The sequence below is a fragment of the Pinus tabuliformis genome, chromosome 7 (assembly GCF_031772625.1).
Source record: "Pinus tabuliformis cultivar Carrire ecotype Pingquan chromosome 7, CPIR1, whole genome shotgun sequence".
NCBI classification, from domain to species: Eukaryota; Viridiplantae; Streptophyta; class Pinopsida; order Pinales; family Pinaceae; genus Pinus; species Pinus tabuliformis.
In genome coordinates, this window is record NC_142293.1 from 827,457,568 (window position 1) to 827,467,955 (window position 10,388).

A 10,388-nucleotide genomic window follows, 5' to 3' on the forward strand; every position below is an offset into this window, starting at 1 on the left:
CATATATGCATCTACCAGTACAATCAGTATTCTCTTTTGCTGCCTGTAGCTAGCCATTGATGTATGTTTATGTATGCAATATGTTGGTATAATCAGTATTCTCCATCTATCCATTGAATTTATAACTTATTGAACATTAGTGTTCTAAAGCCTTGTATTGGTGGGAGCATTCATGCATGCATTGAGTGAAAATAGAGCTGAAATGGTTATCTAACTTGATCCAAACCATCATTTATTCCAATAGTTCAGAGAACAATATTGAAGACTATATGTTACCAGGCATCTCCGAGCTACAACCTAGGAGAGTTTCTTGGAGTGATAACAGTACCTATATATATATATATATATATATATATATATATATATGTGTGTTTTGAGAAAAAGTGTCTATGTGATATTAGGTTAGAGAGCTTGTATAATAAAAGGTTAGTGAGCTTAGAAATGTAAATTGTAATCACATTCTAATATATTAATAAAATACATCACAACTACATACCAAGGTAGACAAGAGAGTATGGTGGACTAGGACTCCATGAGATGAAAAGGGCGCTAAGGGGTTAAAGAAAGGGGCTAATTCAAAGGGGCTTAAGCCAAGGAATATAATATATTCCTAATTCTTAAGTCATAAGTTATGATTGTATCCTAAGTTCGTATGTAGTGGGAAATAAGCCTCATGAGTGCCATGTGTCAAAAAGGGGCCATGCATATATAAACTTTGGGTCTTAGTGTGGAAGTCATTCATTATGTCCATTCTTTACCATCATTACCATTGTATACATGTTGTGTGTGAGATGAGGAGTCATTGTAACCATGTATCTTTCTTATGAAGCCCATGACATCCTAAGTGGATTTGGGTGAACGATTCTCCTTGGTTTTCCTTAGGGAAGGTTAGAGTCTCAAAATGGAGATATGACTAGGATAGTTTTCCCTAAATGTGAGACCTAAAGGGTGCCTAGAGACTCCATGAGAGAAATTGGATTTCTTGGAGCCACAACTATCAAACTTCTTGGTTGGGCTGCGTTGGAGCCTTGGAGGGGCAGTGAGACAACCTAAGGGATAATAAGGCAAAGAGGGGGGTACAGTTCCTTGGGTTATGCAGGTTGACTGGATAAGAGTGTGGTTGGAATTGTTGTTTGAGTTTTGTGCCTTGCCCTAGTCATTGTTTGTATTGATTTTGTGACCTAGTTGTTGTTTGTAGCCTTTACTCTGGTGGAGTTATAGCCCCAACTTGGGGGTGACTTGTTGTTGATAGTGAGCAATAGTGTCTATGGTTGGGTGGAACATTAAGGTTTGCAACCAATCGGTGCTTCTGTTTAAGTTAATTTTTCTATGGTATATGTGTCCAAGGTGCATTTAATGTGTCGTTTTATATGTGGAATTTTATTATATTGTGCATGTTATTGTTTTTCATGTATAAGTCATCATGCATTGAATTGCATGTCGCTAGGACTATATAAGTGTGTCATATGTAAGGCATATTATAGCCAAATTGGTTTCAAAGTAAGTGGAAATGTTACAAAACATAAGCCTTATTAAACCTAATTGTTTATGGTATTAGAAATATAATGATTAATGTTATAATAATATACATTTTTTAACCTAGGCGGTAAAAATTATCAAACTTCAAATGAGCACCATTTGCAAACCGTGTAACCAAATGAGATGAAACAAGTACCGATGGGAAGCTAGTGAAAATTCAAACTCAATGAAACAATTAAAATAGAAATCAAACAAAAATGGAAAAATGGAAAAATTGTAGGACACTTAACCAAAAGAAAATATCAAAAAAGTGATTTAGCGAAAATTTATGGCAAGGGTCCTCATTAATTGAAATAAATAAGTAAAAAATGGGGGTGTTGAGTTTTTACTACAACACTGGCGACACACAGGGAAGAACCAGTTATCTCTGGTTAAAGATAATGAACTTTAATTTACCCAAAGGTTAAAAATAATGGAGTTCATTGAATCATCAAACAATAAAACATTTTCATGGGTCCCACATAAATAGATTAAGCAATATGAGTTTGAAAAGATAAGTACTCAAAAACAGACTTGAGTAAAAATCATGAATCCAAATTTTGGGAAAATTTTATTTTAAAATTACCTCGTATGAGAAATAGAAGAAGGTACAGATATGAGTTTTTTGATAAAGCATATATCCATTGTTATGAATGGTCTCTGACATCGCTTTGCTGTTAGCGAGCCTGAACAATACCCTGATGAATTTGTCTTTTATGCCATACAAACCTAGTCCTGCTGCTAGCGAGCATCCATAGCCTTGACGAGTTTACTTGTATTTCTCATGCTTCCTCTTTTAATCACCCTTTTGATAAGTGCATTTGCGAACTTTTATTTTATGATGTACTTAAGTGAAATAGGTGGGATGGTAATAGAGACTTGTGTTAATGGATATAATACTTTCATAATGTTGACTCCAAATTCTTTTCCCGCGACTATCAATCATAGGCTCTTTATAAAGTGGAGGGGAGGGAGGGATCCATTAAGTTAAACTCAGGTTAGATCTTTCCTTGAAAAGGTGAACCATATTACTTATAAAAGATGTGTGTTCCTCCATGAAAATGATTTTAAAGCAAGAGGGCTTTATGGTTCCATAAAGATATACCTTTAATGATAAATGAAACTCACTAAAATAGACAGAGTAAAGTTCCCATGTATGCCAACCATTGTTGAGTGAGGATAAGGGATTCCACATAAATATTAGCGTAGTCATCAAAATAAAGCCAAAACCACTGGAAAAAGGGAAAAAGAAATGGAAAGCAAACTTCAAAAATGTAAAAGTGAGGAAAGAAGAGGCTAAAAGAAAACTCAAAAATTTAAAGAAAAAACCTTAACAAGATTAAAATTATCTCAACAAACAAAAAAGAAGAAAATCATATGCGTGTTCGTGCTATGTTGAGAATCTAGTAAATTTTATCATGTGGAGCTATAAGAAATTAAGCTTCCAAACCGTAAGGGAAATAGTTGTCAAGAAGTAAACTTCAGCCCAAATTAAAAGTCTCTGTTTGTTGCAAATTTTCTTGTTTCAAAGCAAAACTTGCATAAAAACATCTTAACAATTTTCCAATAAAATAAATACTTAAAAAACAGATAAAAAGTTCAGAGACTCCCTAATTTAGTTGATTTAATGATCAATCATTAATGTTTCTCCAAACAAGGAAAATGAGCTTTAAATCTAATCTGGTAGAGGTGTGAAAAAGCTTTACGAAGAGTTGCAAAATGGAGTTTTATATTAGCAAAAAACTAAAAACTAAACTAAAACCAAAAATAAAGAAATATAAATGAATGAAAGTGGGCATGTGAAACTTACCATTGGAAAATTTCGTTTGGTCTTACTTGTGATATATCATTTTCTCCAACAAAAGATAACTTCTTATTTTTATTAGAATTACAAACATAAAGAAGTTGCTTTCAATGTAGTTCTCATTGGCCCAAAATCATAATTTATTCAATCAAAATTAAAGCAAGCAGTACTAGAAGAAACAATGATTCATGTTCAAGGAATCAAAAGTAAACCAAATCCATTAGAAATGAGAATGATGATGTGATTTTCTAGCGATGAATGTTTTCTTAATATTTCAAATTTCATATTCACTCCATGATTCTCATAAAAACTCAAAATTCAAGACCAAAGTTTACATATCACATCTCATTTACACTATTAACGAAAGCCATTGAAGCTTGATTAGAGGTATCTCTCTGCCATCGTAGATAATTTAATTACATCATAATGGAGGTCTTTCATGCCATCAGAGATCTTACTTCATATCAGAGGTTTTTCACACCACCCGATATATTACGTCATATTAGAGATATTAAGATATCGTAACATTTTCAAAGGAGCCTCGTGGTGACAAGAACTCTGAGGTCTGATAAGATTGTGATTAGAGGGATTAACATATCGGGCATCAGAAGGGCTGGACATATCGGAGGACTTATGAAATAAAACTTATGATATTTACACATTCTGATATCGTATGGGCCTTTTATTATTTGTTATTTGAATTTTTTTGGCAAAAATTCTTTCGGAAGTTTAATTTATTTTCACTTCCGATATTGGAAGTCTCAATATAAATATTTTTTGTAAATCTTTTTAAATGAGAATTTCGATAAAAGAAAGATCGGAATTAATATTGGATAAAAATATAATATCGGAACTCAGATAGTTCAACAGTGACTTCTTTGAGATTCTAAGATCAAGGATTTTGAGCAGATAAAACAAAATAGACTTGTGGATCTCAGAGAAATTCTTCAGAAAATGTTTTTAAATGGTTCCAATAAAGCATAAACCCAAGAATCCAATATCAGAAAGTGAACCACAGAAAATCGGGATTCCGATAATTACCAGATAGAGGCCTTAAATCAATTCGGAAGAAAAATGCGAATGAAGGGGATGCAAAATGAGTGAGCGCGATGGAAAATCTTTTTAACTCAACCAGAACATGTGAGATTCGGAACATGTATAGATAAATTCATGGATAAGATTATTTGTTGCAAGAGTTTTCTGCAAATTTTCCTCTGTTTGTAGCAAATCTGAGCAATAAAGAGTCTAAGCATTTCATTTCAACTGCATCGATGAGAGACAGATTTGATTTTTGACTCATATTGCTAAATGTGCAAAGAAAGGAAAATATGAATAGAATCAAAACTAAATAATACCCAAATTCTAATGAATCAACAAATACTCCCCTGAACATGTTGCAGATTAGAAAGGGTTTACTGCTTTCTTATCTCAAGTCTCCAAAATCTATCCAATGAAGACCTACAAAAAGAAACATAACAAAAATAAGAAGTAAACTATGAAAAAGAAAACTAATCAACAGATGAAGATGAACCTGTTAATACATACCTCGAAGAATATATATTGTAAGTTTACTTCATGAATCTTCAAGTTCTCCCATGCATTTCTCAAAATTCACATATGTTCAACATCATCTACTTATTCAAAGATAATGCTAAGTAATGAAATTTTAAATTACATCCACCTCAAATTTACATCAGAGGACAAGAGTGGTGAAAATAAGCTTTTTAGAAATACTTGTGAATAAAAAAATTGTCAAGCCGTAGAAATTCCTTGGAATTTCTTCATATATGATTAAAAAATATTTCTAACAATGTGATGAAGTTTTTGCAAAAACAAGACAATCAAGTGCTTTCACAAGTGTGTATGATCCAATTATATGATAACTTTGATATGTTCTAAGCCACTTTGCTAGAAAATGAAAGGGGATACCAAGAATAACTCAGATTCATTACTTGCTTATTGAAAATATGAAATAATGAAATAAATGCAAACAAAAAAGGAATATAAATCTAAATTAATCTATCTCTAATTCTAACTGAAGGAAAAGAAACCTGACTAGGTATAGTCATACTTCCAATGTAACCATTGTCTCATTTTAACTCCTACATGTATGTGCAGGTCAATCAACAGGGGTAAAATTGCAACTAAATTATAAAAATAAAAATTCATCCTACTATGTACAATTAACAAATTTAGTGAAATAAACTTATTTACAAAAAACATTCCTCGAAATTCTTCCAAAATTTTGCCTACAAGATCATAAAAATGAGCATGTAATTCAATGAATGATTGAAAGAACTTCAAAGGAAAAGGAAACACCAAGCTTGGATTGAATGATACATTTTTAAATATTGAAGCTTGTTGAACACTGGCAAAATAAAAAACAATCTTGAGCAATGGACATTCCAGATGTTTTTCAAATGGATTGATAAAGTATGGATGAACATTTAGAAGGTTTCTAGAAGTGTCCCATTGCTTATCAGAATGTAATGTAGCACTCTCACATGCCAAGATTTGTAAATAATTCATTTGAAAATCATAAATAAATTGATCAAGCATGAACAAATAAAATTTCAAAATAAAAAGTAGCCGATGTTCATACTTGAAATTCTAGAATTGATTTTCATACAAACTTATCAATGCACTTGAGTGGTGTCTATAGTTTGAATGCTCAAATTGCCAACACAATGTGTTCAAAAATTCAAAAGAAAAACAAATTCAAACCGAAATAACTGAAAATAAAGAAAATTGCAATTTACATTAATATTTCAAATAATGGTACAATATGGTTGGAACACATCTACAAAGATTTTGTTGCCGCAAGTGTCAACAGAAATTATGAAATTAAAATTATTATTTGCATTCACTTGCGAAGAAGAGAAAATTTCAAAATTATGATTTAAAGAGGCTATCCCATCATCGTATGAAACATAAATTGGAATGGAGTCACGGGTACTAAAATTACTATGATGATTTTGAGAATGGGATGAAACTATTTCTTGATTAATATTATTCTCATCTTCAAAAATAGATTTTCTTAAGGAATGAGAAGTATGGGATCCAGTCAAACTTTTTTTTGAAGAAAGAGGGAAACGAGGATCATAATTTCCAGTTTTCAATTTATCATCACAAGTACCTTCATAAGTGTTATTTTCCTCTTAATTAAGTAAATCATAACCAATAAAGTTAGTGAATACCAAATTAAAAGAATCTTCAGGATTATTGATTGAATTACTAATTAAATTTTCTCTACCAATATTTAATAATTCATTATTAATCACTTCCTCTATTTTCTAAAATTAAATTTGAATTCAAAGGGGCTACTGATTGAATATGAATTATATTATGGTTGCTAAAAATATCAAGGTAGAGAGAAAAATATGAAGTTGAGGATAAATACCTTAAGGATTCTCCATGCACAGATGGTTTCTGATTTTCCAAAATAGACAATTCAAATTCTCCGTGCATTTGATTGATCTGCAAATTGTTGTTGAGTTTCTCCATAATTTGCAATTTATTATCAACATATTGTGAATTAATTTCAACAATATAATGTGTGTTGTTGTCATATTGTGGTTGATTTAATGGTTGATGATTGTAGCTAATAGTTTGTGCATCTTGTTGAATTTCTACTTAATATACCTTATATAAATTTGGAACATTTCCATCACAATAATTAGCATTTGTAATTTCATTTTGTGAAGAATCGGAGTTTCCATTTTGAGCAATTGAATCATTATCAACAAAGGATATACTTTATAGTTCTTGATAGTTATCACAGGCCACAAACACTAAATGTCTAAACCATCCAATTAATTGGAATTGAGGAGGCAAATATTTGGACCACAATTGCATTAAAATTAATTTAAATTTAATGTAAAACATATCCAAAGTCTCACCTTCCATCCTATGCAATTCTTCCAACTGATCACACACATTTTCATAATTATATTCGTGAAATGCATGAAGGAAAATATTTGAAAATTCGTCCCAAATATGTATAGAGGCAACTGGAAGAGATAAGCACCAATCTTTGGTTTTTCCTATCAAAGTACAAGTAAAGATCCTGCAAATAATATCTTCATCAATATTGAATATATTGCAACTTAAAATAAATTGAAGGAGATGACTAAAAGCAGATGTCTTACCGTTTTATTTTACATAAGACAGGGTCTAGATTTCCTTTACCGGAGTGGTTTTTGGATGAGGTCCAATAAAGAAATTCCAAGGAAGTTTTTTACATGGAGCCATAGTAATAAAATAAAATTTTAAAGTATGAAATCATTAGAGACAATTTTTCTATGGCTCTCCTTATAGTGCCAAAAATGTTGTATTCTCGAAATGCTTCCCTCAACATTATAAGGGAGACCACCCGATCGGGAACTTAAAGCAGCTCCTTTTCCATTTGGAATGGTGATTCCAACTAGTTAAAATAGGTCTAGTTACCTTCTCTCAATCTCAAATGGCTTAAAGTATGGTGTTCACCTATCAATAGAGAAGAGACATCAGATCAACTCTTCTTGATGATCAGGCAAGAAAGTGATCCTTAAGCTGATCTAAGGCTCAGCCAAGCCACAAATAAAGTTTACCTCTTTGATTAGAGAACTTCTATAAATGTAATGATTAATTTAAATGCAAACTAATCATAGAATACAAGCAAAAAGAAATAAATCCTAAGCCTATCTCGATTAGGAAGATCTAGGTCTAACCCAATCGAGAGCCAGATATTCACAAAATTGAGTTTATAACATGTCTGGATTAATGTGAATATATAGCTAATGAAATAGCTCAATTAACTAATATTATAATTACCAAACATGATGTTCAGAGGTCTATTAACAACGAATGATGAACCAATAATATTAGGAAATAGTTCACATAATATTACTAACAATTAAACCAAGATTAAATGATAAATTTTTTAGTAAATAGTTACTGAGAAATATGGTTTCAATGCACAAGAACAAAAGACAAAACTAAGAAAATAATCATGAGACAAATATATTAGATAGTTAATCCATAAGAAAGGAATTCATATTGACAGAAGTGCACAAATATAAATCCAATAACATGATTCTGCCATCAAAATAAATGAAATCTGCATTAAAAATAATAGTATTCAAAACACGGATTGATTAAACCTGATATCTTGCCCAATTCTTTGAATCTAATCTCCAACATTCATCTACAACTCATAACTTTGTTGTTAAAACAAGAGCTGCAATAGTTCAAGCTTTGCTCCTCATACATAGTCCAAATTTGTAAATGATAAATCCCCAATTATCCTAGACCTGATATTTTTACTCCCCTCACACCTACAGCTGCAAACCCCCATTACAATAGTGCTATAAGAATTACAAAATTGTAGTGAAGAGAAGTCTCATAATCCCCATTCTTCAAACTACTATTTATAATTACAAAAAATAATTCCAAATAGGAGAGTTGTTGAAGAATAATTTTTCCCCAACAATTTTCATTGGTCCAAATTCTTTTTCTTTTATTTCTAGAGCAATTTCATTGATTCAAATCTTCTCTTCCTCATCTCTTGAATTATTCTCCTACCAAAACCAGTCAAAATTTAATTAAAATAAAAAATACCAAATCTGGAAAATAAAATTTCTCCAATCAAAACTCAATTAAATAAATAAATAAAAGAAAATATGAGTTTTTCATTAATCCTTGTAAAGATCCTTTTGGTCAAAGAGAACATAGTCGAATGGATCTGCACTCAGAAGAGGTTATGAGCAAATTAAAATGCAAAAAGTTAAACTCAGAAAGTTAATTTTGTTTACAAATTGGGAGCTTGATTTTTGGATAAATTTTAGACTAATTAAATGACTGAATCTAGTCATGCAACCATTTCAGAAATATTCTCCATGATTTTATATATCTAACGAGCCGTCATGGGTCTCATTTGGCCAAGTAAAACTTAACTTATGAGCTTCCAAAGTTGAAGTATCAAAACTACCACAATCTTGAATAGAATGTTGCATGCCAAAAATAAATTTTTTCAATTAAAAATATAATCTTAAATTAAATTAACAGTGGTGATTTAATTAATATTGATTTAAAAATATTAAATTAAATACAAACTAATTATATACCATTAAAACAAATTAAGACTATAATTATATTATATTAAAATTATAATTAAATTATATTAAAATTTTAAAATATAATATATTATAATTTTAATATAATATATATATTAAAAACAAACTTCAAATTACTAAACTTCACATGGCTATTTGATTCATAAATGAATCGAAAATAAGTGGAGGAGGGCCTTATGTGAGGTGGAGAGCTAGGAAGGCATAAGGGATATAATCATGACAGAGGTGCAGACTTTTGATAAAAACTAATAACTTGACGTATATTAAGTATTGGATATCGAAACTTACGATTATCATAAGTTTCTTAAAAAGGACCAAATGAAAAAGTCGATATTCGATATCTGATATCAGAACATTTTAAAAATAATGGAATTTTTTTTAATATTGGGTTTGTTTGAAATATGAGGACTTTTATCAGATATCGAGACTTTTCAAATATCGAATATCTAGATTTTTTCATCTATACTTTTGTAAAGGAAGGGGGAGGTGAGGTGAAGTGGGGCCCACTTGGAGTGGAACTCCTCCATTATACACTACAATCACTTTAGTAATTAAAAATCCTACAAAATTAACTACAAATACTTTGCGATTTTGAGATTTCAAAATAAGAAGTAGTCGATGTTCATGCTTGAAATTCTGGAATTGATTTTCATACAAACTTATTAATGCACTTGAGGGGAATGTGACTATAGCTTGAATGCTCAAATTCGAAAGAAAAACAAATTCAAATCGAAGGAACTGAAAATAAAGCAAATTACAATTTACATTAATGTTATGAATAATGGTACAACATGGTTGGAACAAATTTGCGAATATTTCATTGCCGCAAGTGTCAACATAAATTATGAAATTGAAATTATTGTTTTCATTCACTTGTAGAGAGGAGAAAATTTCAAAATTATGATTTAAAAAGGATATCCCATCATCATATGAACATAAATTAGAATGGAGTC